The sequence below is a fragment of the Amblyomma mixtum genome, chromosome 9 (assembly GCF_055824585.1).
Source record: "Amblyomma mixtum isolate Tamu chromosome 9, ASM5582458v1, whole genome shotgun sequence".
Lineage (NCBI taxonomy): Eukaryota > Metazoa > Arthropoda > Arachnida > Ixodida > Ixodidae > Amblyomma > Amblyomma mixtum.
In genome coordinates, this window is record NC_143020.1 from 9,582,497 (window position 1) to 9,609,047 (window position 26,551).

Here is a 26,551-nt window from a genome sequence, read left to right on the forward strand (position 1 = left end):
TTATCTTATTGCTAGGAAGCATGGGGTGGTACATATAAAACATACCTAGATCCTGTTTCTCGCCTTCAAAAACGAGCTATTCGTATGATAACTTATTCAAATAATACATACCCCAGCAGGCCACTCTTTCAGCAGCTTCGTATCTTACCCCTATCAATGGCATATAAACTGAAGATAGCTGAAATAGTAAACAATGTAATAAAATCTAACAACCCCCTGCCCCTTAGTTTATTTAGATTACCATTGAAACAAACAAGAGCTGCAACTAACAATCTATTTAATTTACCACCTTGTTACAATATGTACGGCCGGAGACTCCTAGAATACAGAGGAGGCCATGTGTGGAATGAAATCCCGAATGAAGTTAAAGAAAAAAAAACTTTTCGGCATCTTTAAAACACTAACTTCCATGGAAATGTAGGAATCAATTGTGTGTGTTAATCTTGAAGTTTTTTATTTTACACGGTCTGCAGTAGTATTGTCTTGTTTTGTATTTGGACCCCTCTCTAGCCGTAAAGGCTATGGGTCCAATCAATAGTTTGTGTACTGTTTCTGAGAACAAATAAAGAAAAAATTAAATAAAAACTCGCTTGCCACAGTTCGTGCTGTGGAGGTTGTTTAAGATCGTGGAGTGCTTGACATTGTCAAACGCTCCTTTGACGTCGAGGGTTAGAAGCGCTCGGTCACTGTTTCTACGTGCGGGATCAATGACTTCCCGTTTAAGTTGCAGAAGCACATCATGGGTGGACAAGTGTGCCCGGAATCCAAACATCGTGTGTGGCAGTAGCTCATTGTCCTCAAGATAAATGGAGAGACGCGTGTGGACTGCCTTTTCCATGAGTTTGCCTGGGCACGACGTGAGGGGTATGGGGCGCAGGTTTTCGATGCTGATATTCTTTCCGGGTTTGGGGATAAAGTGTACATTGGCTGTTTTTCATGCTTGTGGAATGGTGCCCGGTACGCCAGCATTCGTTTATGTAATCCGTGAGTTGCTGCAGAGCCTCCGTGCCGAGGTTGGCCACAAGTCCGACAGTAATTTTGTCTTGTCCCGGGGCTCTGCCTCGGCGCATATCTGCTAGTGCTACAATGATTTCCTCTGAAGTGAAATCTCTGTCTAGGTCTTCGTTCGGTTCCCCACGGTACTCCTTATTGTAGGGTTGCGGGTCTCGCGCGGTGCAGATATAGCGACGCGTGAGTTCATCCACGAGTTCATGATCCGCGCCTTGAAAGCTGTGTAGGGCTCGATGCAAATTTCTGTGTTGTTCACTCTTCGCTTTCGGAGGGTCAATTAGGTATCGCAGTAGGTTTCATGTAGCCTTGGTGTCTAGGCGACCTTTGAGGGATTCGCACTTCGTTAGCCAATTGGTGCGAGCGAGGTCCCATGCGTATTGGTCTGCTTGAATAGTAAGCTTGGCTATCGAAGTCTTAGTTTCCGATTGTGTCTTTGTTTTTTCCACCGTTTTATAAGACTACGTCTTGCTTCACAAAGGTGTAGGAGGTGGTTGTCAATAGCTGGGTGGTCCTCCGTGGTGGCGAGGGACTTTGTGAGCTTTTCTTTAAGTTAGTTTGGTGTCCTTCCTGAATGTCTCCTAGTCTGTAATTCTGGCTTGCCCTCGTGGTTTGCTATGCTTGTTGCTTTCGAAGATGGTCTGCAGCACGCAGTGATCGCTGCTTAGGGTCTCTCCCGTATTGAGCCACTCATAGTTGCGGGCATTGCGGACGAGCCTGAGGTCGAGGGAAGTATCCAGCGTTAAGCTGGTGCCGACTCGCGTCGGGTGCTGCGGGTCTGTGAGTAGGGTCAGGGCTATGTCAGCGATGACGGATGCTAGTTTTCTGCCTTTTGTGTCTTCCCTGGGGTATCCCCATAGGGGCTAGAAGCCTTAAAGTCGCCAGCTATAGCTAGGGGAGCTTTTTGGGCTTCTCTTAGGGATTTAAGAAAGATCACGTCGAAGGCTACGCAGTGCTGTTTGGGGCGACTATATATATTGAGCATATAGGTGCCCTTACTGTTTCTGTGCTGTGGCAGTATTTTTATGAAGGTATATTCAATGTCGCTGTCTAGATTAAGGTCTACAGTGACTGCCGTGCATGATTTGTGGACCAAGATGCATGTCGAGGGATTCGTTTGATGTGTTGAGTATCCTCTGATCTTAGCCTCCATATTCACTTCTTGCAGGGCTATTATTTGCGGCGTATCGGGATAAGCGTCTATGTATTGCTGTAATGTTTCCCTCTTCCGTTTTAGTCCCCTGCAGTTCCACTGTAGGATGGTAAGTTTATGTCTACGTTGTGGAGCCATGCTGAACACTAGAATCGTGGGTCTCATCATGTAGTGCGCACTCAGGTTGTAGATCTACCTCAGTGCTTAGCAGGCGACGAGTTCCCGTTTTTCCCTGTAGCTTTGTGCCCTTGTTGTGAGAAACATCTGGTAATTCCTGAAGTTTGCGGTCAATTCTAATCTCCTGCGCTTGCATCCTTATTAGAGCTGGTTCGATGTTTTCCATCATGGGTTTAATAACCGATTCGAACATGCTTTTGACTGTCATCTAGATCATAATTTGTAGTTTATTTTTAATGAGGTCTTGAATTGTTTTTTCCAAGCGATTGATGCGTTCATGGGTTTGGGGGTGCTCTGTATATTGCTGCTTTAGTGCCTGCGGTGGTGGTGCCTGCGGAGTTGGTGCCTGGTGGGGTGCGTCTGGTGAAGTTTCTTGCCTTTCGGGGGTGCTAGCACCTAAAACCCGTGCCACACGTACAGATTTAACGCCATTAAGTGCTTACTGCCTTAAATTTCAATGCCATTCGTGCGGTGCCAAACGCATAAACTTAATGGCATTAGCCTTACTGCCATTCGCGACCTACTGAGTTCGCCACAACTCATTCGCCCATGCAATGCGTACTGTCGTTCCCATTCCACACGCAGAAAAGCATGCAGCTTTGTTAGTAACAACTTCCTAACCAGTAGGAAATAGTTAATTCTTAACTTTCAGTCAGATGAGGGAATTATACCGCATTTTCGATGCGAAGAGCGCCATTTTAACCAGCCCTATTGACAAGTACTCTCGACTTGGGTGCTGACATGCGAGTGTGTGGCTACTTTTTCGACTTGTAAAGCAGGAATAGCCGTATTTTCTGGAAAATCGTTTTTATATTACATTTGAACAACGTTTCCCATATATTGTGCTCATTAGCAATGTTTATATTCAGATGAAACTTTTGACTACCTTGCAAGCGTTACCGTCATCGTCACTTTCGATAATGGCATTAAATGTGGACGTGTAGCACCAACTCCGAAAATAATGACATTAACAAACTTAAGGCCTTAAGCATTTACTGTCATTTCTTGTGAGCGTGTGGCACGGTATAACTGGTGTGTAGACGGAGGGTGTAGCTCTGCCCTATCGTCTTCCATCGGACATGCCTGTTGCGTCGATGGAGGTAATGTGTTGTTTGGATTGACTGCGATGCGTAACTGCTGTTTAAATGCGCTATTTTCTGATTTTAGTTGTTCAATCTCTGCTTTAAGTCGTTTGTTAGCCAACGCTTCGGGGGAGGAGGCAGCTACATCTGCCCAGCTCACCTTGCTGCCGTTGCGCTGCTCCTTGTTATGGGGTCCGGTTGTCTTCTCGGCTGGACGACTGCCGTTGTTGTGCGACACCTTATCGGTAGTCCCTGGTCCATTGCTTGTAGAGCGGGAGCCGGGTGGTGCTGAGTTGTTGCTGGAGGACTGGGCCTGGTGGGTCAGCCGGTCCCCGCTGCTCGATGGGCCTCTGCTGCCGGACCGGTTGCGAAGCCTGGATCTTGACCGGTGGTTGACTTGTCCTGTCTTGGGCTTGGTTGTTTGTGATGTTCGGTACTTGTACTTGCAATAATTCGACCCCATGGGATGTGGACCTTCGCAGATTGTGCACTTGGGTTGGCAGTCGTGGGATTCTGGAACATCTTGCTGACCGCACTGCGGATATCTTGACTTCGAAGGGCAAGGGCAAACATCCGCCCGGTGTCCAAGTTTCCCGCACAGTGCGCAGGCTGGCGTTGTTTTCTTGTATAGGCGTACAGGAACCGCTTCACCGCAGTAGAAGACGTGAAACGGAACCTTTCTTCCTTCAAACGTGATGGCCGCCACGTTGGAGGAACCTAATTTCCTCACGCTCACCACTGGTGCGTCCGGGGAGCGAAGCGCTATCGTGATGTCTTCGTCGGAAATCCTCGGGTCCACTTTAACTCCTTTGCAAGTGTCGTCGGAGGGGCGGAGGTAGGAGTACACTGCGCGTGCCTTGTCCCCAAGCTGAATTTCTTGAATTGCCGGGATCTTTCTGATTATTTGGGCGTCTCGCACCCCGACGACGATGATGTTCTGTTCCCATATGGGCCAAACGCTGAGCTCGGCTGAGTCAATACCTCCTAGAAAGACTTCGTTTACCGCGCTGCGCATCTGTGGCGCTACTGCCGCTGGGACGTCATACCAGCTGTAGATTGTTTTCTTTCTCTCAGTTGCAACAACATCAAAAACAAAAAATGGCTGAGGCTTAGCTAAGGTTAAGCCTAGTCAGATGCGAAGCATATTGGTGGCTAGGCTTGGTAATACATGGCTTTCCTTGGTTGAATACTTGGTCATTTTAATACAACCACTAGAAGCCTTCGTCGTGGGGGAAGACAACGGCATGGCTACAGCGGAACGCCGACTAACCCCGAGACGCGCGTTGGGTGAGCGCCTGGATTGCCACGGAAGCCGCGTCTGCCTGCCCGGTGGAGCGAGCGTTTCACCTACACCGAGTGTGAACGCGCGTTCGAAATGCGCGGGAATGCCGCTCGAGGACATTCAGGCGTCTGTGCGATGGCATCGTTCTCCTTCTCCCAGCGCGTGACGGCGATCTGTCATGACGTCATGTTTCACGTGGTATGTCACGTGGTGTGACGTCACTGTACCACGTGGTCTGCACGGCGTGCAACCACAGCGACGGCGCGAGGTGGACCCCCATCTTCCTCTGTCGTGACGTCATGTGTCACATGGTATGTCACGTGGTGTGACGTCACTGTACCACGTGGTCTGCACGGCGTGTAACCACGGCGAAGGGCTGTAGTGTACCTCTAGTAATATGCTTCGCATAAAAATTTGTGCCTCCCCCGTAACCGAGAGTAGGTTAAGCATGAAATGCAGAACGATGCAGAAGCGTACGCGGACATGACGAGACGCAGGCCTGACAAGAATGTATATGCAGCGCGTTCGAAACTGTCTAAAGTGCGTAGAGGCGAAAGCGTTTTCGCGCCACTTTGCCTATGTGACACTGGTGACGTCACCACTGGATTACGTCACATATAATTGATGACGAAGTAATGACAAATTACTAATTGGTGAGTAATTCTGATTAATGACAAATACTAACTGCTACTTAATGACGCTTGAGCTTCGCCTTTCAGAGTGGAACGCGACAGCGTGTTGTAGCGCTGCCAGGCAGTCCACGGAACGCCACCACCTGTTCGGCGCGATGCCCATCGAACGCGACGCTTTTTGAGGAAAGGAAATGGCGCAGTAATTCTCTGTCATCTCAGTGGACACCCGAACCGCACCGTAAAGGAAGGGAGGAACGCCACCACCTGTTCGGCGCGATGCCTTGCCCTTTGAACGCAACGCTTTTTGAGGAAAGGAAATGGCGCAGTAATTCAATATCATCTCGGTGGACACCCGAACCGCACCGTACAGGAAGAAGGAACGCCACCACCCGTTCGGCGCGAAGCTACCGGCGCTTGTATGCCGGTCCTATAGGAGGGCTTAGAGTGTCTCGTTAAATCTCGTACGGTGCCCGGATGTTCTCGTTTCAGTGCCCGGATGAGTGGAATTCAGTGCCCGGATGTTGGCTCTCGGTCTCGGCGTGACGTCACCCCACTGCCGACAACGGGAGCTAAAAGCATTTCATGCTTAAAAATTGCTGAGGCTCAGCTTGGCTAAGCCTGGGGAATGTGAAGCATATTAGTGGCTAGGCTTGGTAATACATGGCTTTCCTTGGTTGATTACTTGGTCATTTTAATACAACCACTAGAAGCCTTCGTCGTGGGGGAAGACAACGGCATGGCTACAGCGGAACGCCGACTAACCCCGAGACGCGCGTTGGGTGAGCGCCCGGATTGCCACGGAAGCCGCGTCTGCCTGCGGTGGAGCGAGCGTTTCACCTACACCGAGTGTGAACGCGCGTTCGAAATGCGCGGGTGTGACGGCTAGGGGTCCCACGGCGACGGCGCGAGGTGGAGGCCGGCTCTTTCATCCGATGTCACGTGGTGTGACGTCACGGTGTCACGTGGTGTCACGGCTAGGGGTCCCACGGCGACGGCGTGAGTGGTAGCTCTAGCAATATGCTTCGCATAAAAAAAATTCAGGGGGCACTTTGGCTCTCTAAAGTGCTGCAAGGCGAAAGCGTTTCCTGGCGCAGTTTGTTTTTTTACTTGTTTATTTTTCATATTTTTCATTTTTGCTCTTTTTTTATTGTTTATTTTTATTTTCATATCTGTTTTGTTTCTATTTTGTTTGTTTTCTTATTTTTATTTTTTATTTTTCCTTTTCGTGACTTTATTCCTTTTATTTTATTTATGAAACGCATGCATTCACTAGATGCGCCTTTATTCATCCTCGAACCTTGAGCCTTCGTGGCGGAGTGGTAGTGTCTCCGCTTCAAATGCCAAAGGCGCTGGTTCGATTTCTACCCTCGGCGCAGTTTCTTTTATACGTAGTATATTGCAATCACTCAGTTCAGCCCTTGGGCGCGGCAGGCAGCCACCAAACCACGTGACGCGACGTGACGTCACCAAACCACGTAAAGAAAAAAAAAACGGCTGAGCATGGTGGCGGTTGCCACCGCCTCGTTTCAAAGGGGGCGCTCCTATACATCCATCCATCCATACGTCACGGAGGAAAAGCTGCTGAGAAAATCGAGTGCCGCCAAGAAATACCTCGCGCAAATAGACCGCGCAGTATGCAACGCATTCTTGGCTTAACCAAGCTAAGCCTGGGCATCTTTTTAAGCAGTGACGCCGAAAGGCGGACAAATCTGCCGACACGGCTGCCGACGCGTCTGTCGACACGGCTGCAGACGTGTCTGCTAACGACAGTATTAGGCATTAAAGGCTTTCGCCTTAATATAAAAAGAATTACCGAAGACGCTTTGAGTCGTCGCGCAGCGGCGGCCGGTAGCCACGCGCGACCTGTAGGCGCGGCGCACTGCGTCCCAAGACGCTTTCGGCGCGCGCCCGCCGTCGCGTCAGTCTCTGTGCCCGCAACCGCGCCAGCGTCTTTGCGCAGGGCCTGTATGCGGTCAAGATGCCTCCAAACGCTAAGGACATGCTTCGCATCCACTGGGGCTTAACCTTGATAAGCCTCCAATTTTTTTTTTCAGTCTGGTAACGTGGGGTGTGGCATTTCGCGATTGCTGATTACGACATACTGGATCGTCATTGCCCCGCTGCGGTGGCTCAGTGGTTACGGCGCTCGGCTGCTGACCCTAAAGACGCGGGTTCGATCCCGGCTGCGGCGGCCGAATTTCGATGAAGGTGAAATTCTAGAGGCCCGTGTACTGTTCGATGTCACTGCACGTTAAAGAACTCCAGGTGGTCGAAATTTCTGGAGCCCTTCACTGCGGCGTCCCTCATAGACTCAGTCGCTTTGGGAAGTTAGACTCCAATAAACCAAACCAAACCAAACCAAATCAGTTCGTCATCACCGGTTGCGTCACCTTTTTAACATGAAAATTAGTGAGGATTCCGCCGCTAGACTCCGACGGGAGCGGACGCTCTCTCGATGGGCTACGTCGACTACGACCGCTCACGCTCTACCTCGGTCACCGGATCTCGGACTCTGCGTGAATCAAGGAGTAGAAACATAGATACAGCCCAGGAGGTCGCAATAGCGCTTGCTTGCGCCGGAACCAAGGCTAGTTTGATTGTTAGTGACAGCAAAACAGCAATCTGCAACATATGAAAGGGCAGGGCCTCGCCAGAAACATCTCGAATTCTGTCCGCAGCCAAAATTTATCTCAAGATCACCGTAATTTGGGTCCCAGCACACACATCCGTCCCCGGTAACGAGGCGGCCCGCGTGTTAGACCGAGATCTCTACTTCCGGGCGACTGTAGAGCCACCCGACCCACACGGGATGGACGAACGTTTGCAAACGTACGCGGAAATCGCCGTGCACTGCAGGTTAGGCAGGCGTATAATCCCACCACCAGATCCAAACTTAACCAATACAGAGGCCATCACCTGGCGATGATTACAGGCGGGAAGTTTCGTTAACCCCGTCTGGTTATTTCAAACCACGTTGGCCGATAAAAATGATGACAAATGTTAGACCTACAGAGCGAGGGGTACCCTCGATCATATAATTTGGCAATGCCCTGGATCCCCGGGTGCTGAGGACAATATTAAGAGTAGAGCAGCCTGGGAGGCCCTTCTTCGAAGCGAGGTCCTCGCCGACCAGAAACGAGCTGTCCGCCTGGCAGCTGAAGCCCGCCAGTCTATAGTCGCGGAGGTCCCGTCCCCCGTCTCCTTAGCTGCAACACACACTAGATCGGAATACATTCTTACAGATTCACAGACAGCGTATCGCAATTACCTCAGGGGCAGGATCGCACCACTAGCAGCTAAAATCCTGCAAGATAGCTACAGCCGTAGCTACCAACCCACACACAAACACTTAATATGGGTACCAGGTCACCAGGGCATCCCAGGGAACGAGAGCGCACATGGCTCAGCCCGAGCATTTCTCCCCCGGGGCACCCACTGCGGATGCCGTGGAACCTCCTATCCCACTACTAACTTCTAACGACATACTTCAGCACTTAAGATTATCCCGTCGGGTCTACCCTCCGCCGGCTAAGACACTAGATAAAGGGGAGGAACAACACCTCCGAAAGCTACAGACCAACACTTACAACAACCCACGAAGACTACATGCCATAGACCCGGAGTCATTTGACTCACAATGCAAATTCTGCGGGGAGAAGGCGGACCTGTACCATATGGTATGGGCCTGCCAACGAAATCAGGCGATCACTGTTAATAACCAGCCAACGCAGGAGGGGTGGGAGGCAGCTCTGTCCAGCTCGGACGAAAAGAGTCAAAAGCAACTCATCGAAAGAGCCTGGACAGCAGCCTACGCCAATGGGGTTCCGGACTGAGAGCTCCAACCACCGCTACAACCTCCTAAACCATTTCATTAAACTATTTTCACCATCACCACCTGCGTGCCAGGGACGAGGAGTAGGGGGCCTCCTACATAGCTGGAAATAAAAGTTATCAATAAATCAAGAAAATTGGTTTGTGAAGAAAGGAAAGAGCGCAGTAGCTGTCACATGTCATGGAGGTGGAAATCCTAATGACGCCTTAAGGGAAAAGGTATTCTCGCAAAGAATGCAATTGAAGGTGCATATGTCATCGGTCCGAACCCCTGTCGCAAGCTAACCTCCAACGTGACTAAAACATGTAAGCTATAAGCCAAGAGAACTGCTATGACACCACTCGGAATGTTGAACTTCGAACGGCTGCTCAAAGTTTTGGTGCCAGTGTAGTCGGGAATGCGGGCACCACATTGAGGTCAGCCAGTGATACCATCGGAGGTGTAGATAATGCTGGGAATTCAGCTACATTTGTGAGGTTGTGTTGTTTCAGGTCGCGTGCTTCCCCGCGATGCTTGGACATTATGGAGAGAGAGAGAGAAAACTTTATTTACAAAGGAATTCGGGGCACGCCCCAGGGTCCCCGCACGACCCCACTGCACTCAAGTGTTTATGTTCCTGAGCTCCATAACACTGGCAGCACGGCCGGTGGCGATGGTCTGCACGGCCGGGTCCTCCGAGTGCAGCAGGGTCTCCCAGTCCTCCCAGGTCTTGAGGTTCTCTAGGTCCCGCGGGGGAGGGTCCGCCGGGCAGAGGGAAAGGATGTGGAGGGAAGAAGCGAAGGGTTCTGGGCATAGGGCGCAATCAGGAGTGGGGAAGGAGGGATGATAGTGGGTTAGGGTAAGGGGCCAGGGGAGAGTATGTGTTTGTAATCTGCGCCAGAGTGTTGCGTGTCTGTTATCTAGGGAGGGGTGGGGCGGGGGGTAGAGCTGGCGAGAGGCTCTGTATGCCTGGGTCAGCTCACTGAATGAGTGCATGCGATCCTTCGTGAATCCCCGATCCGAGGCCACCTGAGCCCGGTTTAAAGAACCTCGGGCTAAAAGGTTGGTGGCCTCGTTTCCGGGATTCCCGGAGTGCGCAGGCACCCATATCAGCTCCACTTGAGGGGCGGGGGTGCATCGGGCGAGTCCAGTATGCCAAAAGCAGGGACATGAACTCGGCCTCGAGCAAAATTTAGAATCGCAGTTTTAGAGTCAGTTAAAATATACCGGGCTTCCGTGCAGGTTATAGCAAGTGCAATGGCGGCTTCCTCTGCAGCCTCTGGGGACGTATCTGGAGGGAGAGGTAGTGTGAGGAGGGTGGATGAAGAGGAGTCCACCGCAGCTGCTGTCGCTTCATCACCCGTGCAGGCAGCGTCCACCCATACGGCGTCCGGCTGGGGGCCGTACGCTCGATGGAGTGCCTTCGCACGGGCTCTGCGGCGCTGCTCATGGTGGGACGGGTGCATATTCCTCGGGAGCGGCCTGATGAGAAGCTCTCGGTGAAGGGATCGTGGGATGGCGAGAAGGGTTGGGTCGTTGGCCGGTATTTTGATTCCGAGGGAGTCCAGGATATACCGACCTGTGGAAGTTTTTGTGAGCCTGATGTATTGGGCCTGTCGGTGGGCCTCCACCAGTTCCCCGATCGTGTTGTGGAGGCCCAGGCCTAGTAATCTGTCTGTGGGTGTGTTGAGGGGAAGATGAAGTGCTACCTTGAATGCCTTGCGAATCAAAGCATCCAAAGCGTTTATGTCATGTTTGGATAGTTGTAAGTATGGGGTAGTGTACAGTACACGGCTGAGGACAAAGGCATGAATGAGGCGACATAGGTCGCGCTCCTTCATGCCTCTATGATGTCCCGAAACCCTGCGGATGAGGTGCGATATCGCGCCTGCAACCTGCTTGAGTTTCTTGAGGGTAGTGGTGTTTTTGCCATCGTTCTGGATGTGCAAGCCCAATACACGGAGGGTGCCAACCTCAGGTACCGGGTAACCATTCAATTCAATGGCAATGGGGGAGCGGGGACAGCGGTGGTTCTTAGGCCGGATGAGGAGCAGTTCGGACTTCTCTGGGGAGCAAGACAGTCCGATGGTCCGTGCGTAATTTTGGGTGAGGGTGGCTGCTTCCTGTAAGGTGTTCTCTATGTCGCCGTCACTGCCGTGGGTGGTCCACAGGGTGATATCGTCGGCATAAAGAGTGTGCTTGAGGTGGGGAATAGTTGCCAATTTCCGGGCGAGGGGTATGAGGGTTATGTTAAAGAGAAAGGGGGAAAGAACGGACCCTTGAGGGGTGCCGATACTCTGAAGTGTGTAGGAGGTGGAAGACAGAGGGCCGAAGTGTATCTCAGCCGTGCGGTCAGCCAGGAATGCTTGAATGTAGGCATACGTGCGCACACCCACATTCAATGGGGATACAGCAGTCATGACCGCCTGATGTTCAATGCGATCAAAAGCTTTGGAGAGATCCAAAGCTAAGACTGCCTTGGTGTGACCTGGAAGAAGCGGGTCAAAAAGGTCGTGTGTGAGTTGCAGCATGGCATCCTGTGCGGATAGATGAGGGCGGAATCCCACCATGCTATGCGGGTAGAGATTGTTGTCCGCCATGTGACTTGTGAGTCTCGCTAACACAACATGCTCGAGGAGCTTCCCGAGGCATGAGGTTAGCGAAATCGGGCGAAGGTTTTGAATGGTGAGTGGTTTGTTGGGTTTTGGTATAAATATTACCTTCGCGTGGCGCCAGGACTGCGGGAGGTTACCCTCCCTCCAGCACTGGTTGAAGTATTTCGTAATGTGGGTGATCGATTGGTCATCCAGATTATGGAGCATGGAGTTTGTGATTTGGTCTGCACCAGGTGCGGAGTTGGCGCGGAGAGTCAGGAGGGCCGCTCTGACTTCCGTCTCCGTGATGTCGGTGTCGACTGTTGGATTTGCTTGTCCTGTGTAGTGCGGTAGAGGTATGGGGCCGCCTGGAGATGTGTACATGGTTTGAAGTGTGTCTAGAAGGGTGTCGGGATCGTCAATGTGTTCATGTGTGAGGCGTGTCACGTGGTGCTGTGCTGCTGATTTGGTGCGTGTGGGGTCAATGAGGTGTCGGAGGAGTTGCCATGCACGTTTGCTGGACAGGTTTCCGGCGATGCCGTCACATGTCTGTCCCCAGTTGGATCGACAGAGCTCCTCAGAGTGCTGTTGGATTTGTGTCTGCAGCGCGGCCAGCCGCTTTTTAAGCGTTCTGTTGTGTTTGTTGCCTTTCCAGCGTTCCAGGATGCTGTGATAAGCCTCCCAGAGGTGGGCTAGGCGTGTGTCAAGGGTCGGTGTTTCGGTTGTAGTTTCAATGTGTCGCGTGTTGTGGTGAACGTCATGCTTGAGTGATTGCACCCATGCATCGATGTCTGCGATGGAAGTGTCTGGGAGGGCGGTGCGTGCAGCGCGAAAGGCATCCCAGTTAATGAGTTCGTGTGTCATATTTGCGTGACGGGGTGGTTTGTATGGGACAGTGATTTGTATAATGTAATGATCACTGCCCAGTGTATGTTGTGTTCTGTTCCAGGTAACGCCGCGGATACAGCGGCTCAGCGTCAGGTCCGGAGTGGTGTCCATGCTGACACTGTTGCCGATCCGCGTAGGCGTCTGAAACGTGTTGTGCACAGTGAGTTGGAGGTTCTGCAGGAGCAGCCAGAGCCTGCGACCTCGATGTGTCGTGGTTGTGTATCCCCAGTCAGTATGCTGACTGTTGAAGTCCCCACCGATGAGTAGGGGATGTTTCCCTGCTAGATGGTGTAGCTTTCGCAGAAGTGATTCTAGCGGGGCCATCGGCAGGGACGGGGGGTGGTATATGTTTGCTATAAATATAGAAGGAAGTGAATGTGTGTGATGTATAATTTCCGTGATCACGCAGGGCGTCTCAGACGTAATGTGATGAGTTTTGTAGGTGAGGCTGCGGTGGATGAGTGTGGACGCCCTGGGTGTGTTAGTGGCATCCGAGTGTGTAGATGTGTAGCTGGGGAGGGTTGCTCGGTGTGCAGTCTCCTGGAGAAGAAGTATGTGGGGCGTGGGTGTGATGGTGGGAAGGAGAAGTTGCAGAGGTGCGCGCTTTGCCCGGAAGCCGCGGCAGTTCCAAGTTATAATGGGGAGATAATTAGTGTTCCCCCCCGCCATATTGGATGGTGGGGGGATTGAGGAGGGTATTAAGACGGGTGTCAATTGGTATGTGTGGCTCAGGGAAGGTGTTTTGTGCTTGTGGAGGTAGGATGGGGGGAGTGGAGGGGTTTGAAGTTGGGTGAAGCGATGGGTAAGATTATGCTCCAAGAGCTCCATCATCTTGGTAAGCATAGCGTCCATGCGCTGCTCAAGTTTTTCGGTGAGGGCGGCGGCAAGGTGATTGAATCTGGCCTCGAGGCGGGCGTCTAGCTCCTTTAGTTTATGGTCAAATTTTGCTTCGAGTGCTGCTAATTTAGCGTCTATTTCTGGGGGCACGGGAGGGGGTGTGGCGTCTGTGGTGCGCTGTTTCTTTGCAGGAGGGGTGCTCGAAGTGTCTGTGGATGATGAGCTCGAATTAATAACAGGGGGTGCGGGTTGAGGGGGCATGGAGGGGGCGGGGGTGCTTAGGAGAGAGGAAAGCCGGCTTACCTCGTCACGCAAGGCCTTGAGTTCCTGGTCTCTCGGGTCTGCCTGGGAGGACTGGGGTGGTGGGGGTTGACGGGTGGTTTTGCCGGAAACGCGGTCTGCCCAGGTGAGACGCGTGGCGTTCTTGCTGCCATTCTGCCGGCTTGTAGAAGGCGACCGGGAAGCCGTCGAGCTGCGTCTGCTGGCTGTGCCTGGTTGATCGCAGCGGGAAAGCCGCGATGTACCCGGAGGAGAGAGAGCGTTCTTCGGGGACGCTAGTTTGCGGCCCCGTCCCTTGCAGTTCCTGGTGCCGGTCATATGAGGGCCTCCGCAGAGAATGCAGCTGGGGGTGCATGAGGGCACATCTTCCTTTGGGTGGGACTGCCCACAGCGGGGGCACTTATGGGATCTTGGGTGGACACACACGTCTGCCCGGTGACCAGGGACGCGGCAGTTAGTGCAGGCGTCTATATGCCCTCGATAGGGTGTGCACCTGTGGAGGGCTCCTCCATAAAGGACGGCGCGTGGGACAGGTCCACCTCGGAAAGTGATGATGATGGAACGCGTGGAGCCCATTCGGGGGGCGTCCACGATGAGGGCGTCTGGGTTGCCGGTGATCAGGTCTTGCAGGAGCTCTGTCGGGGTCTCATTCCAATAAGCATTGGAGATGACTCCGCGTACCGCTCCATCCGGCGGGGCTATGTAAGCTGCGACTGCGAAGTCCTTGCCTTGGTTTTTGATGCTGGTTACGCTAACCAGGACAAGCGCGTCAGCTTTTATGGGCGTGCTTACGGTGCACGTATTGTTTACGGGGTGTACCCTGATTTGGGTACGCGTTGGTTCGTGTAGCTGGGACGCCGCTTGAAGGATGGCTTCCCGTAGTTGTCGGGGTGGAAGCAGGTCCAGCTGCAGCCCGCCTCGTGATCTGAACACGACCTTGTAGTCTGCAGCAGGAAGCGGCGGCTGCTGCCGCGAACGCTGCGCAGCTGTGCGCGTTGCTTGTAGGTGCGCTGACTTGTCAAGGCGCGCAGACTTGGGGGCACCGGTAGCAGAGGCTGCGGCCTCCTGGCTTCGGGATGGTGAAAGGACGTCCTTGGAGCGGGCAGGCACACTAAGAATGTGCGTCCAGTCCCTTGGGTCGTAGTCGTGGGGGTTAAGAACCTCTCCCTGCACCTGCACCTCCATGATGGTGTTGGTGGCGGAAGCGTCCGACGCAGTAGGCCTAGCTCCCAGCGGAGCGAGGCCTAGCTCAGGCGAAGAGGTCACAAAGAAAGGGCCGTGGGCGCCCGAAAAATGGCTTAGGCGGGCCAAAAATTGATGGCGTGCGGCACTCACATTCGTAGATCAGTGGATGGTGAAATTTGGGCCGATGATGCTGGCGATTGGCGAATTCCGCTGTCTTTGTGCGGAGCCGATGTGGGGTGCGTCTGTACTACTCGGCCCCCTAGCGGCCAATCCTCGACATTATGGACCCTTTGAACATTCTGCGCTGTGAATGATTTTGTGTGAACGGCGACAGCAGTCGCCGTCGTGTACTTGTTTCATAGCTTGTTTGTACCGAGCGACACTAGTCGCTGCCTTGTTGTTTTTGTCTTTGTGAGGGACTATGGTCCCTTTGTATGAATAATGAGTCCAATAAACTTCTCTTCAAAGCCAGCGTCTTCGCTTCGGCAGACGCGGTTGTTGGGAGGCGTCTCTGTTCGTTTCCTTTTTCGAGACACATCTTTCAACTCTCCTCCATATGCACGTGGCAGCGGAGGTCGCTCGGCTCGAGCCAGTGGGGAGGCCCGTGCGCTTTCCTTTTCATTCTTTATTCAGTCGCAACAACATCTACACTTTCATCTACTTTGAGCTTTATCGAGCCGATTAAATCTGATGGTGATGATATCAATTTTATTTTCTACCGGATAAGGAGGTCCCCTACTACCCATCCCCGGCACGCAGGCCTCGGTAACGGGGGCCCGGAACGTCTGCAATTAGAGGCAGGCAATGAGGTCGTGATTTCTCACGGCTTCTTCCGCCAGGCGGATGGCTTGTTGCTGTGGAGCCGGGGCCTCGCTCCGCAGCAGGGCTTTCCATGTTTCCCTACAATTTATATTTGCTTTAGCCCCCGGGGAGCTAGCGCATTCCCAAGGCAACTGGTGGAGGCCCACCGACAGGCGCAGTACATCAGGCTCACACAAACCTACACAGGCCGGTATATCCTGGACTCCCTCGGAATCAGAATGCCGGCCATCACCCAACCTTCCTCGCCATCCCCCGAACCCTTCACCGGGAGCTCCTCTTCAAGCCGCTCCCGAGGAATATGCACCCGTCCCATCATGAGCAGTGCCGCAGAGCCGTGCGAAGGCACTCCATCGAGCTTACGGCTCTGAGCCGGACGCCGTTTGGGTGGACGCTGCCTGCACGGGTGATGAAGCGACAGCAGCTGCGGTGGAGGGTGATGAAGCGACACCAGCTGCGGTGGACTCCCTTCATCCACCCTCCTCACACTACCTGTCCCCCCAGACACCACCCCAGAGGCTGCAGAGGTAGCCGCCATTGCAATTGCTATCACCCGCATGGATGCCCGGTATATTTTAACGGACTCTGAAACTGCGATTCTAAATTTTGCTCGAGGCCGCGTCCATGTCCCTCCCATGCACCCCCACCCCTCCGAGTGGAGCTGGTATGGGTGCCTGCGCACACCGGGAATCCAGGAAACGAGGCCGCGAACTTTTTAGCCCAATGTTATTTAAACAGTGCTAAGGTGGCCTCGGATCGGGGATTCACGAAGGAGCGCATGCACTCATTCAGTGAGCTGACCCAGGCATACAGAGCCTTACGCCAGCTCTACCCCCCGCCCCACCCCTCCCTAGATAACAAACACACAAAACTCTGGCGCAGGCTACAGACACACACTCTCCCCTCACCCCTTACCTTAGCCCACTATCATCCCTTCTTCATCACTCCTGCTTGCGCCCTATGCCCAGAACCCTTCTCCTATTCCCTCCACATCATTTTCCTCTGCCCGGCGGACCCTCCCCCGCAGGACCTAGAGAACCTGAAGACCTGGGAGGACTGGAGACCCTGCTGCGCTCGCCACCAGCCGGGCTGCCAGTGTTATAGACCTTAGGAACATAAACACTTGAGAGCAGTGGGGTCGTGCGGGGACCCTGGGAACTGCCCCGATTTCCTCTAATAATAAAGTTTCTATCTCTCTCGGCCAGGGGAGAGAGAAAGCTTTATTATAAGAGGAATTCGGGGCACGCCCCAGCGACGCCCCAAGACCCCGCTGTACTCAAGTGTTTATGTTCCTAAGGTCCATAACACTGGCAGCCCGGCCGGTGGCTATAGTCTGCATGGCCGCGTCCTCCGAGCGCAACAAGGCCTCCCAGACCTCCTAGGTCTTGAGGTTCTCTAGGCCCCGCAGGGGAGGGTCCGCGGGTCCCTATCGCCCCACAGTGCCTGCACTTATCGTTTTTGCTCATATCTCTGAACATATGCTCAGACCAGGTTTACGAAGTTCCTAGCTTGGAGGCGCTCCCATGCGATTGCCTGCCTATTGTTTAGACGTTTATCCGGTGGCGGCACCAGTCTCCTCTGTAGCCTATAACTTTCGACAATCTCCGTACAATTTTGCAGACACCCGTTCATGTTCCGGCAGTCGGCCGGCTCCACAGTTACCCGGAAGTAGAGAGCTCGGGCTAACTCACGGGCCGCGTCGTTACCAGGAACGGACGCGTGTGCGGTTGTCCAAATTAGGCTAATTTTTCTGTTCAACCGTCTACTGGTCAGAATGCTTGCCGCTTCCGGCGAGATCCTACCCTTTCCAAATTTACAGATGGCCGTTTTGCTACCGCTAATTATAAAATTGGCTTCCATTCCAACGCAAGCGAGCGCTATCGCAACTTCCTCAGCAGTTTTCGTGTTGCGGCTTCTAATGGTGGCTTCCGATACGGGGCGCCGCGGCCGTCGACCACTGAGGCGACCGCCGCACCCGACTTGCCACTTGCCGCGTCCACGTGCGCAACTTACATGCTGGCCATCAGATCGAAGCATCTGGTCAGTCCTTCTGTTCTCTTCTTCGTCCTCTCAGTGTTGAATATGGGATGCGTGTTACGAGGGAGCGGGGGAATGATTATATTTTTTAAGGCGAAAGCCTTTAATGCCTCATACTGTCGTTAGCAGACGCGTCGGCAGGAGTGTCGACAGACGCGTCGGCAGCCGTGTCGACAGACGCGTCGGCAGCCGTGTCGACAGACGCGTCGGCAGCCGTGTCGACTGACGCGTCGGCAGGATTGTCGACAGACGCGTCGGCAGACGCGTCGGCAGCCGTGTCGACAGACGCGTCGGCAGCCGTGTCGACTGACGCGTCGGCAGATTCGTCCACCTTTCGGCGTCACTGCTTAAAAGGCTCAAGGTTCCAGCATGAATAAAGGCGCATCTAGTGAATGCATGGGCTTCATAAATAAAATAAAAGGAGTAAAGTCAAGAAAAGGAAAATAAAAAATGGAAATAAGAAATAAACAAAATAAAAACAAAATAGAAATAAGATGTGAAAATAAAAATAAAAAATAATAAAATCAAGGAAATGAGCAAAAAATAAATAAAAATGAAAAATAAAAAGTAAATAAAAACAAACAGTGGCCAGGAAACGCTTTCGCCTTGCAGCACTTAAGACAACCAAAGTGCCCCCTGAATTTTTCTCGGCAGTCCTGCAGAATGCTCTATTTGGCTCGTAGTCCGCTATCTGCTTGCAGGCCTACCATTCCAAGGATGGCTCTGCGTGTGGTTGTTAGGCTTAATCTTTCGAGATATAAAATTCTGACTGCCTCCGCTTTCGTACCAGGTATTCTGCAAGCCTATAGAGAGGAGCTCCTCTGTGGAGGCGCTAATCGGTAAGCCCACGACCCTCTTTATGCACCGTCAAATCAGCGAGTCTAGTTTCTTCCTCGCCTCAGCCCTAATGTTTAAGAAAGGCATGGTATAGCTCACGTGATTACGTATTTTTGGGTTAGTTTAAGCAAGCTTCTTTAATTCAAACCTCGTGTTTTCAGCGCGACCCTTCTAAATGTGCCGAGGGCTAGCGTGGCCAATCCCTCTAGCATTTTGATTGTCCTGTAGCGCAGGACGTCTTCCAATGCGCTGCGCTCCGGCCCCCACCACGGGGGATGGTACACGGTCGCAGTCGTCCACCAATCCAAAACAGTGAACGGCCTTACTTTCCGAGCCCGTGACATAACACACACGGAGGAGGTCGCCATTGCGTTGGCTGCATCTGATTCCAATTCAAAAACAATTATTTCCGACTGGCGAGGGGCATGTCGGAACGTCGAGCAGGGCTGGGTACCGTATCTAGCCTACCGCATTCTCCAAAACAGCGTCTACACCGGGGACCCCGCGCACCGGCGTATCGTTTGGGCTCCTGCTCACATGGGCCTTGAGGGAAATGAGGCAGCTGACGCCGCCGCCCGCGCGCTCTCTCACCGGACATTCCCCTCCGACCCCGACGATCAGGAACTCGAATTCACTCCCGCTTACTCCTTTAAAGACATTGTTTTACATTATCAATCTGGCCATTGTCTTTATCCCCGCCCGTGTAAAGGTCTCTCAAGGGCGGAGGAGCGGCTTTTGCTTCGCCTGTATACCAATACTTTGCTGTGCCCGGCAGCTCTCAAACACTTCGACCCTTCTTTCTCGGGCAGCTGTCCGCACTGTGCGGAGAAGTCTTCGGACATTTACCACATGGTGTGGGCTTGCCCCTCCAACCCTGCTATCCCCCCTCACCCCAACCCAACCCGGGAGGACTGGGAGGCGACCCTGCTCGGCTGCTCTGACCTGCAGGCCCAACGGGCCTTGGTCGCGCGAGCCCGGGTGGCGGCCGACGCCTCTGGGGTCCCGAACTAGGGACCTCCACCTATTACTTGTAAGGGCTGGCCCCCCCTGTGTCAGCTCATGCAATACCTCCAGTAGTGCATGTGTAAATAAATGTTTTCCACCACCACCGTCGCGAACGATTAGCGGAACAGTTCAGGTACAGATCAGAGGCAGCGGCCAGTCCAGAGCACGCACGAGCATTGGAACGCTGTTTCACTCTTCGTCGACTTCTGCCTTAAGCGCCAGCCGCCGGTGGTTCGGGAGGCGAAAGCCTGTCTTACAACTTACCCCGAGCGAAAAGGCGTCATCCTGTCGGCCTAGGGTGATGTGACGGCGGCGGGGTCGTAGTATGGTTTGAGACGGCCCATGTGGGCAATTTCGTGGCCTCGGCGACGATGACCTGTGGAAGGAGTAAGGGGTTCGATCAGGTAATTGACGGGGGAGGTCTGCTTAAGAACGCGGTAAGGGCCCTGGTGCTTGCCGAGAAGTTTGGAGGAAAGGCCAGGACTTGAGGAAGGCACCCAGAGCCAGACCAAAGAGTCAGGAAGATAAGTGGGAAGAAGTGCAGAGGGATCATGGGTGCTTTTTGCTGCTGCTGCTGCTGCTGCTGCTGGGCGTGTGAAATGAACGACCGGGCAAACTTTCTGCATTCTTCGGCATCAGTGGCGGATTGAGAGAGAGTCGTAAATTCAGAAGCATCAGGGCGGTATGGGAGAATGGTGTCCATTGTGCACGAAGGATTACGGCCGTAGAGGAGAAAGTATGGAGAGTATCCGGTGGTGGCTTGAGCAGCGGAGCTATAAGCATAGGTGACGAAAGGTGGAACGCGGTCCCAGTTGCAGTGATCGGAAGCTACATACATGGCCAGCATGTCGCCAAGAGTGCGGTTGCCTTGTAAAAGTCCTGCCCAGAACTTATGGCCGCTAGCTTCAATGAACAAATCCTCCCGCTTTCTGCTTGTGGGTATCCTACTCATCTACTTGTCAGCGTCACGGAGGGCATTCTTAAACGGAAGGGTTCATCCCAGCCAGACGCTTTCCAGGATTCTTCTGGAAAGAACAACACTGCGGTAATCCCGTACATACACGGCTTGTCCCAGAGGCTAAAAACGATTGGGCAAAATCTGGATCTCCGAGTGGTTTTTTTCTGCTCCGGACAAGCTTCAAAAACTGTGCACAACGACAACCCCAGGCGACTCTCACAAGCTCCGGTGCAAGAAGCAGCACAGGGACAAGTTCGTCAAATGTGCGGAATCTGTTGTGTATTGCCTACCGATTTCATGCGGCAAGACATATGAAGGACAAAGTGGGAGGTGCGTTAACGACCGCCTCCGTGAACATCGTAGAAATGAAAGGGAAAAGTGCGGAGGGTCCTTGGAGGCGCACTGTAGAAAGTGTGAGTCAAGCGATCATCACAGTGAAGCGCCCAGTTCCGGCCAGAGTGCAGAACCGTGTGTCAAATCCAGCTGCGTGCATCTATACAAAGAATGCACCATTGTCACCAGAAGTAGCTGCCAACTAACGCGTGAAATTATCGAAGCAGAGATAAACGATAGTTTAAGGGAAAACAGCGTGTCCAAGCCGTCCAGGGCTTTATCCCGCAAGGAATAACAGTATCTGCGTCATCATTCAATGGTTGCGAACTGCGCATCTGTGATGACCGGCCATGATATTAGCCTTTATATGCTGCTTCGCGGTTCACCATAAACTGTCGAAAGTAAGCGCTCGTTTGCCTCTTGTGTCTTTCACCGCCTTCGTCTCGTTGTGCGCTTCAACTTTATATCATGTCTCACCAACACGCTCAAACTCCAACTTTGCTGAACTTTAGTATGCGGCCTCAGATCACTAGAACTGAGATGCCTTATCATCTTCTATCGCCTACGCTTTCAACACCTCTAGCCATAAGACGACTGGATGCTATTCTACATCCACTTGCACGTCCGTTTACATGTAGCTACATCCTGTGCACCATCTTGCCATTTGTCATCAATGACGACCACTGCTTCATCGCATCCCTGTCTCTTGCCGAAGCTCGGCGGGTCGCCCGTCTGCCAACTATTCCTTCTCCAGTGTTCTTCAAGGCACGCTACGATGACTGCCACCGGTTCGGCTTTGGAGACCGCTGAGACAGCGCGGCCAGCTCTAGAAGTTGCTTGCGAGCAACGTTAACAATGCTTCTCATGTGGTTGTGGACAGACTCAGTGACGTTACGTACCGAATTGCACGCCTCACCGCAGCTGGTCGACATTGATCCAAATCCGAACTTTCTCACGTTTCCAGTTTGAAGACCTGACACTCTCGCGAGTTTCCTTAGCCCGCCCAGTAGGCTCCGTTTAGGCGGAAAGTGTAACAGCCGCGAAGATCTATGTAGAAGCGCGATTTCCGCGCGCAAGTTAACCACAAAACCGAGGCTCAGTAGCCTTCGCCTATCCAGGGACACCCAACTCATCGGGCGTCTGACTACATACCGTCTGTATAATAAAAGCCTCAAGACATAACAATATAATCATCATCATCATCAGCCTGACTACACCCACTTCAGGGCAAAGGCCTCTCCCATGTCTCTCCAACTGACCCTGCCCTTAGCCAGTTGCGGCCACTGTATCCGCGCAAACTTCTTATTCTCATCCGCCCACCTAACTTTCTGCCGACCCCTACTACGTTTGCCTTCTCTTGGAATATACTCCGGTACCTTTAAGGACCACCGGTTATCTTGACTTCGCATTACATGTCCTGCCCAATCCCATTTCTTCCTCTTGATTTCAGCTAGGATGTCATCAACGCGCGTTTGTTCCCTCACCCACTCCGCCCTCTTCCGATCTCATAACGTTACACCTATCATTTTCCTTTCCCTAGCTCGCTGCGTTGTTCTTAACTTAAGCTGAACCCTCTTACTTAGCCTCCACGTTTATGCCCCATAGGTGAGTACCGGTAAGATAGAGCTGTTGTAACACTATGTTACACTATGGTAGCAGTAACGTAGTAAGTTGTGGCATGGTATTGTGTGAGGTGTTCAACGTCCTGAAGCTCCCCATGTGAGACATCGCAGCGAAAGGCTGAATACCAATTTTGATTTCCTAGTTCATCAACGTGAGCTCCACTAAAATGCAGCCGTTGCGGCTCGGATTCCATTCGGCGACCTTGTTTTCAGCAGCCGAACGGCTTTGCCACTGATTCAGTGTCTGGGAAAGAGAGGGAAACGGAAAGTGGAAGAAAAAGAAAGCGCAGGGGTATACTGAGTTGATACCATTAGTTCGCCTTGCGGCAGTGAAGCACATTCTTTTCGGAATGTCTGGCACAGACGCCGGCGCGCGCCTGCTTCAGATGCTCGCGGGACGAGGGGAGCCATGGGAGCTGCGTGACGTCAGAAGCGGCATGACGAACCAATGGCAGCCCTTCGCTAGTGACGTAAAGAGCGCGGCATGACGCGTTGCGCCCGGATTCGGGCGAAAGCTCGGCACTGGAGGTCGCCCCGAGGCTCGGAAGCTCGAATTTTTGCAAATTTTATTGTCAATTATCAGTTCGCTTTTCAGGTCCAGTACGCGCATGAACACTCGGTGGCCTGTACTCTACATAATGCAAGCCTATTTAGACAACCTTTGAACGCCCTTTTCAGCGGCCCTTTAAGGCCGGAATTGAGACCTTACGCTATCGCGTCATATATTCTTAAGGCGAAGTTTCTGTGTCCCCTTAATTTTTATTGCGAAAGCAATACTACTCGCACTTTCAAGCCTTCTCGCGACCCGGCCGCAGTTACGTTTGACCTTCAGCGGAGTGAATATGGGTGACCAACTCGCTCCTTCAGAGAGCCCGGCTGCAGTTACGCCGCGCCGCGCACCTGTAGCGCTACTGCCGCTGTGACGTCATACCAGCTGTAGATTATGGGCGATCAACTCGCTCCTTCAGAGAGCCCGGCTGCAGTTACGATGTGTGTTTGCCGCGCTGCGCACCTGTGGCGCTACCGCCGCTGTGACGTCATACCAGCTGAAGATTATGTTTTCTTTCTCTCAGTCGCAACAACATCAAAAACAAAATACAAAAAAAATTACCGAAGACGCTTTGAGTCGTCGCGCAGCGGCCGCCGGTAGCCACGCGTCACCTGTACACGCGGCGCACTGCGTTCCTTCAGTTGCAGGCGCTGCGCTTTTGCTTTCGCAACCTAACAGGCTTAACCAAAGCTAAGCCCCCTTAATTTTTTATTGCGAAAGCAATACTACGCTAGGTTTTGAGCCGTCAGTGTGGTCCCGGCGGTAACCACGTTTGACCTTTAGACGACCCCCGTAGTGACGTCACACCGAGCGGAGGAAAAACTGGAGACCAGCTCGGCTCGTCGGCGCGGTCCCAGGGTAACCACGGCGCGCCGCGTATCTGCTGCGCGTCGCAGCCGCGAGGAGGCGCTCGCTGTGGTGACGTCATACCAGCTGCGAAAAAAAAAGGCACCCAGCTCGGCTCGTCGGCGCGGTCCCAGGGTAACCACGGCGCGCCGCGCACCTGCTGCGCGTCGCAGCCGCGAGGAGGCGCTCGCTGTGGTAACGTCACACCAAGCGGAGACACCGGCAGCAGCAGTGGCACTGACAAGCACCTGTGCTAAGAATCTGTGTCATTGCAGGTGGCAACGAAGCCGGCGTGGCCGTGCCCGGCCGCGGCGATATCGCCGCTTTTCGACAAACGTATAAACCTGCCTGAAGACACGTCACAGCGCACACATCGTCGCTGCATCGAGCGGGCGCTGCTGTCAACTAAAGAACCCATTTAAAGAAGCACGAGGGGAGGCGACCGACACACCGGCAGCAGCAGTGGCACCGAGAAGCACCTGTGCTAAGAATCTGTATTATTACAGGTTAGTGTTTTTCTTTCCACTGAATATTGTGCTTCCTAGTGCTCCTGCTGCCAAGGTGTACTTATACCTTCAGTTATGAACTGTCTAGGATGCGATGAGCAGATTTCTGAAGCAGAGGGTGTCATTGAGTGTAGTGAGTGCAATGGTACATATACACAGGGAAATGTGCGGGCATCTCAGACGCCACGTTGAAAGCTAGGGGTGAAGTTTATCGTAAACCGTGGCGCTGCACAGCCTGCCGACGCGCAAAAACTCATGCAGAAGCAACCGCACTTCCGAGCACCGAGCCTGACTGACGAGATGTACGACTGTGGTTGCAGGAAATCAGCGCCAAACTTGACCAGTTGTTGCCCTTGACGGAAACTGTTCACAGCATTGAGGAGGCGTTGCACTTCATGAGTGAAAAATACGACAACCTCTTAGCACGTACAGAACAGCATGAAAAAGACATAACAGATGTCAAACAAAGGCTCCAAAAAGTTGAATAACAGGACGCAGTAACCAAGCTCAAAGCCGATGTCGATGCTCTTGAATGGCGAAGCCGAAAGTTGAACCATGTTGAACCTTGAAATCCACGGAATTCCGGCAACGCAGGATGAAAATCTGCTGACTAATATCAATGACCTGGCTGCGCAGACTCAGCTGCCACAGCTATTAGATCAAAATGTAGTTGCTGTACATCGCCTTCCATCTAAGAAAGATAAAACACCGGGTATAATCTGCCGGTTCGCAAAACAAGCTGACCGAGACAAGTGATGGCAGAGCAGAAAGGAACTGCAGAAAAGCGACGATAAAATCTGCGTGCAGGAAAATTTGACGAAACAGGCCCGCGATCTACTTTTTCATGTAAAGAACTGGGCCAAACAGAACAATTTTATGTACGCTTGGCACTCAAGTGGACGAAATCTACTTAGAAAGCATGTCGGAGAAACGGCAGTTGTCATCTCAAGTTGCCTTGATCTTGAGAAACTCAGTTAAAGTCACACACTATGGCAGGCTCCGACCCTGACGCCTACCTACTCCCACAATCGTTTGGAAGCTGCGTCGGAAAACAGTTCCTCAAGTTATTTAAATGCTTTCACCTTAATCTTCGGTCTGTTAACAATAAGGAATCGGATTTAAGCTTGTTATTTGATCAAATAGGGCAACCTTCTGACCAGGGTGTGTTGCTGGGCAAGTTGGTTTGACATCCTTAACATGCAGCGCTGGCAGACGAGGGACAAAGGAGAGACCACACCCTGTGTGTGTCGCCCTGCGCCCTGTGTGTGTCGTCTCTCCTTTGTCCCTCGTCTGCCAGCGCTGCATGTTCAGAACCTTTTGACGTCATTATGCTCACGGAAACGTGGAGCACTGATGAAACAAACGTCTACCGACTTCCGTCTCATGAAACATTCTATTTAAATCGTCCCTTTGGTCGAGGTGGCGGGATATGTACTCTGGTTAGAAAAAACTACGACTGTGAAATACTCTCAGAGTGTTCGGTAATAACAAGTGACTATGAGATCCTGACAATTAAATTACAAAACACAGCACTTGTGTGTTATCGCCCGCCGAATGGTTCAACGTTGAGTTTCTTCAACTATTTGGATAAACTGTTTAGCTTTATTACTAATAGTAACCTGAGTCTCATCTGCGGTCGGGAAATGAAAATTGGTATGATTAAAAATGATACTACAAAAAAAGAATTTTGAAGTCCTGTGAAATGCTAATGGGCTTAGGAATGTAATTAGCCTCCCGACAAGAGTAACTGCAAATTCACAGTCGCTCATTGACCTGTTTCTTACAAATGTAAGTCAAGATAAACTTAGGTCGGGAGTACTTTCTTTCGACCTTAGTGACCACTTACCGATATTCCTTTGCACTAAAGGATATGTACGGAGTGAGCTGTCAAGACCCGCGCTAACAGTCCAACATATTACAGAACAAAACATTTCGATATTTCGGAAAAAAAATAGAAAAGCTACCCTGGAAGGACGGCTTAGAAGTAATGATGTCAACGTAGCTTATGATACGTTTCTTGAAATACTGCAGCCTGTATACGCAGCTAGCTTTCCGGAAGTGTGTATTAAACAAAAGAGAAAGATTAGGAAGCCTTGGGTCACAGCTGAAC

At 52.3% G+C, this 26,551-nt stretch overlaps 1 long non-coding RNA gene across 1 annotated transcript in view; it reads left to right on the forward strand.

The window, feature by feature from the left end:
* LOC149328267 (uncharacterized) overlaps nt 1–24,376 on the forward strand; it is a 93,688-nt gene extending 69,312 nt beyond the window's left edge. Inside the window, exon 2 of the long non-coding RNA XR_016285538.1 lies at nt 24,211–24,376. This is a non-coding gene — a long non-coding RNA (uncharacterized LOC149328267). The remainder of the gene's footprint in view (nt 1–24,210) is intronic.
* Nucleotides 24,377–26,551: the final 2,175 nt, after the last annotated feature.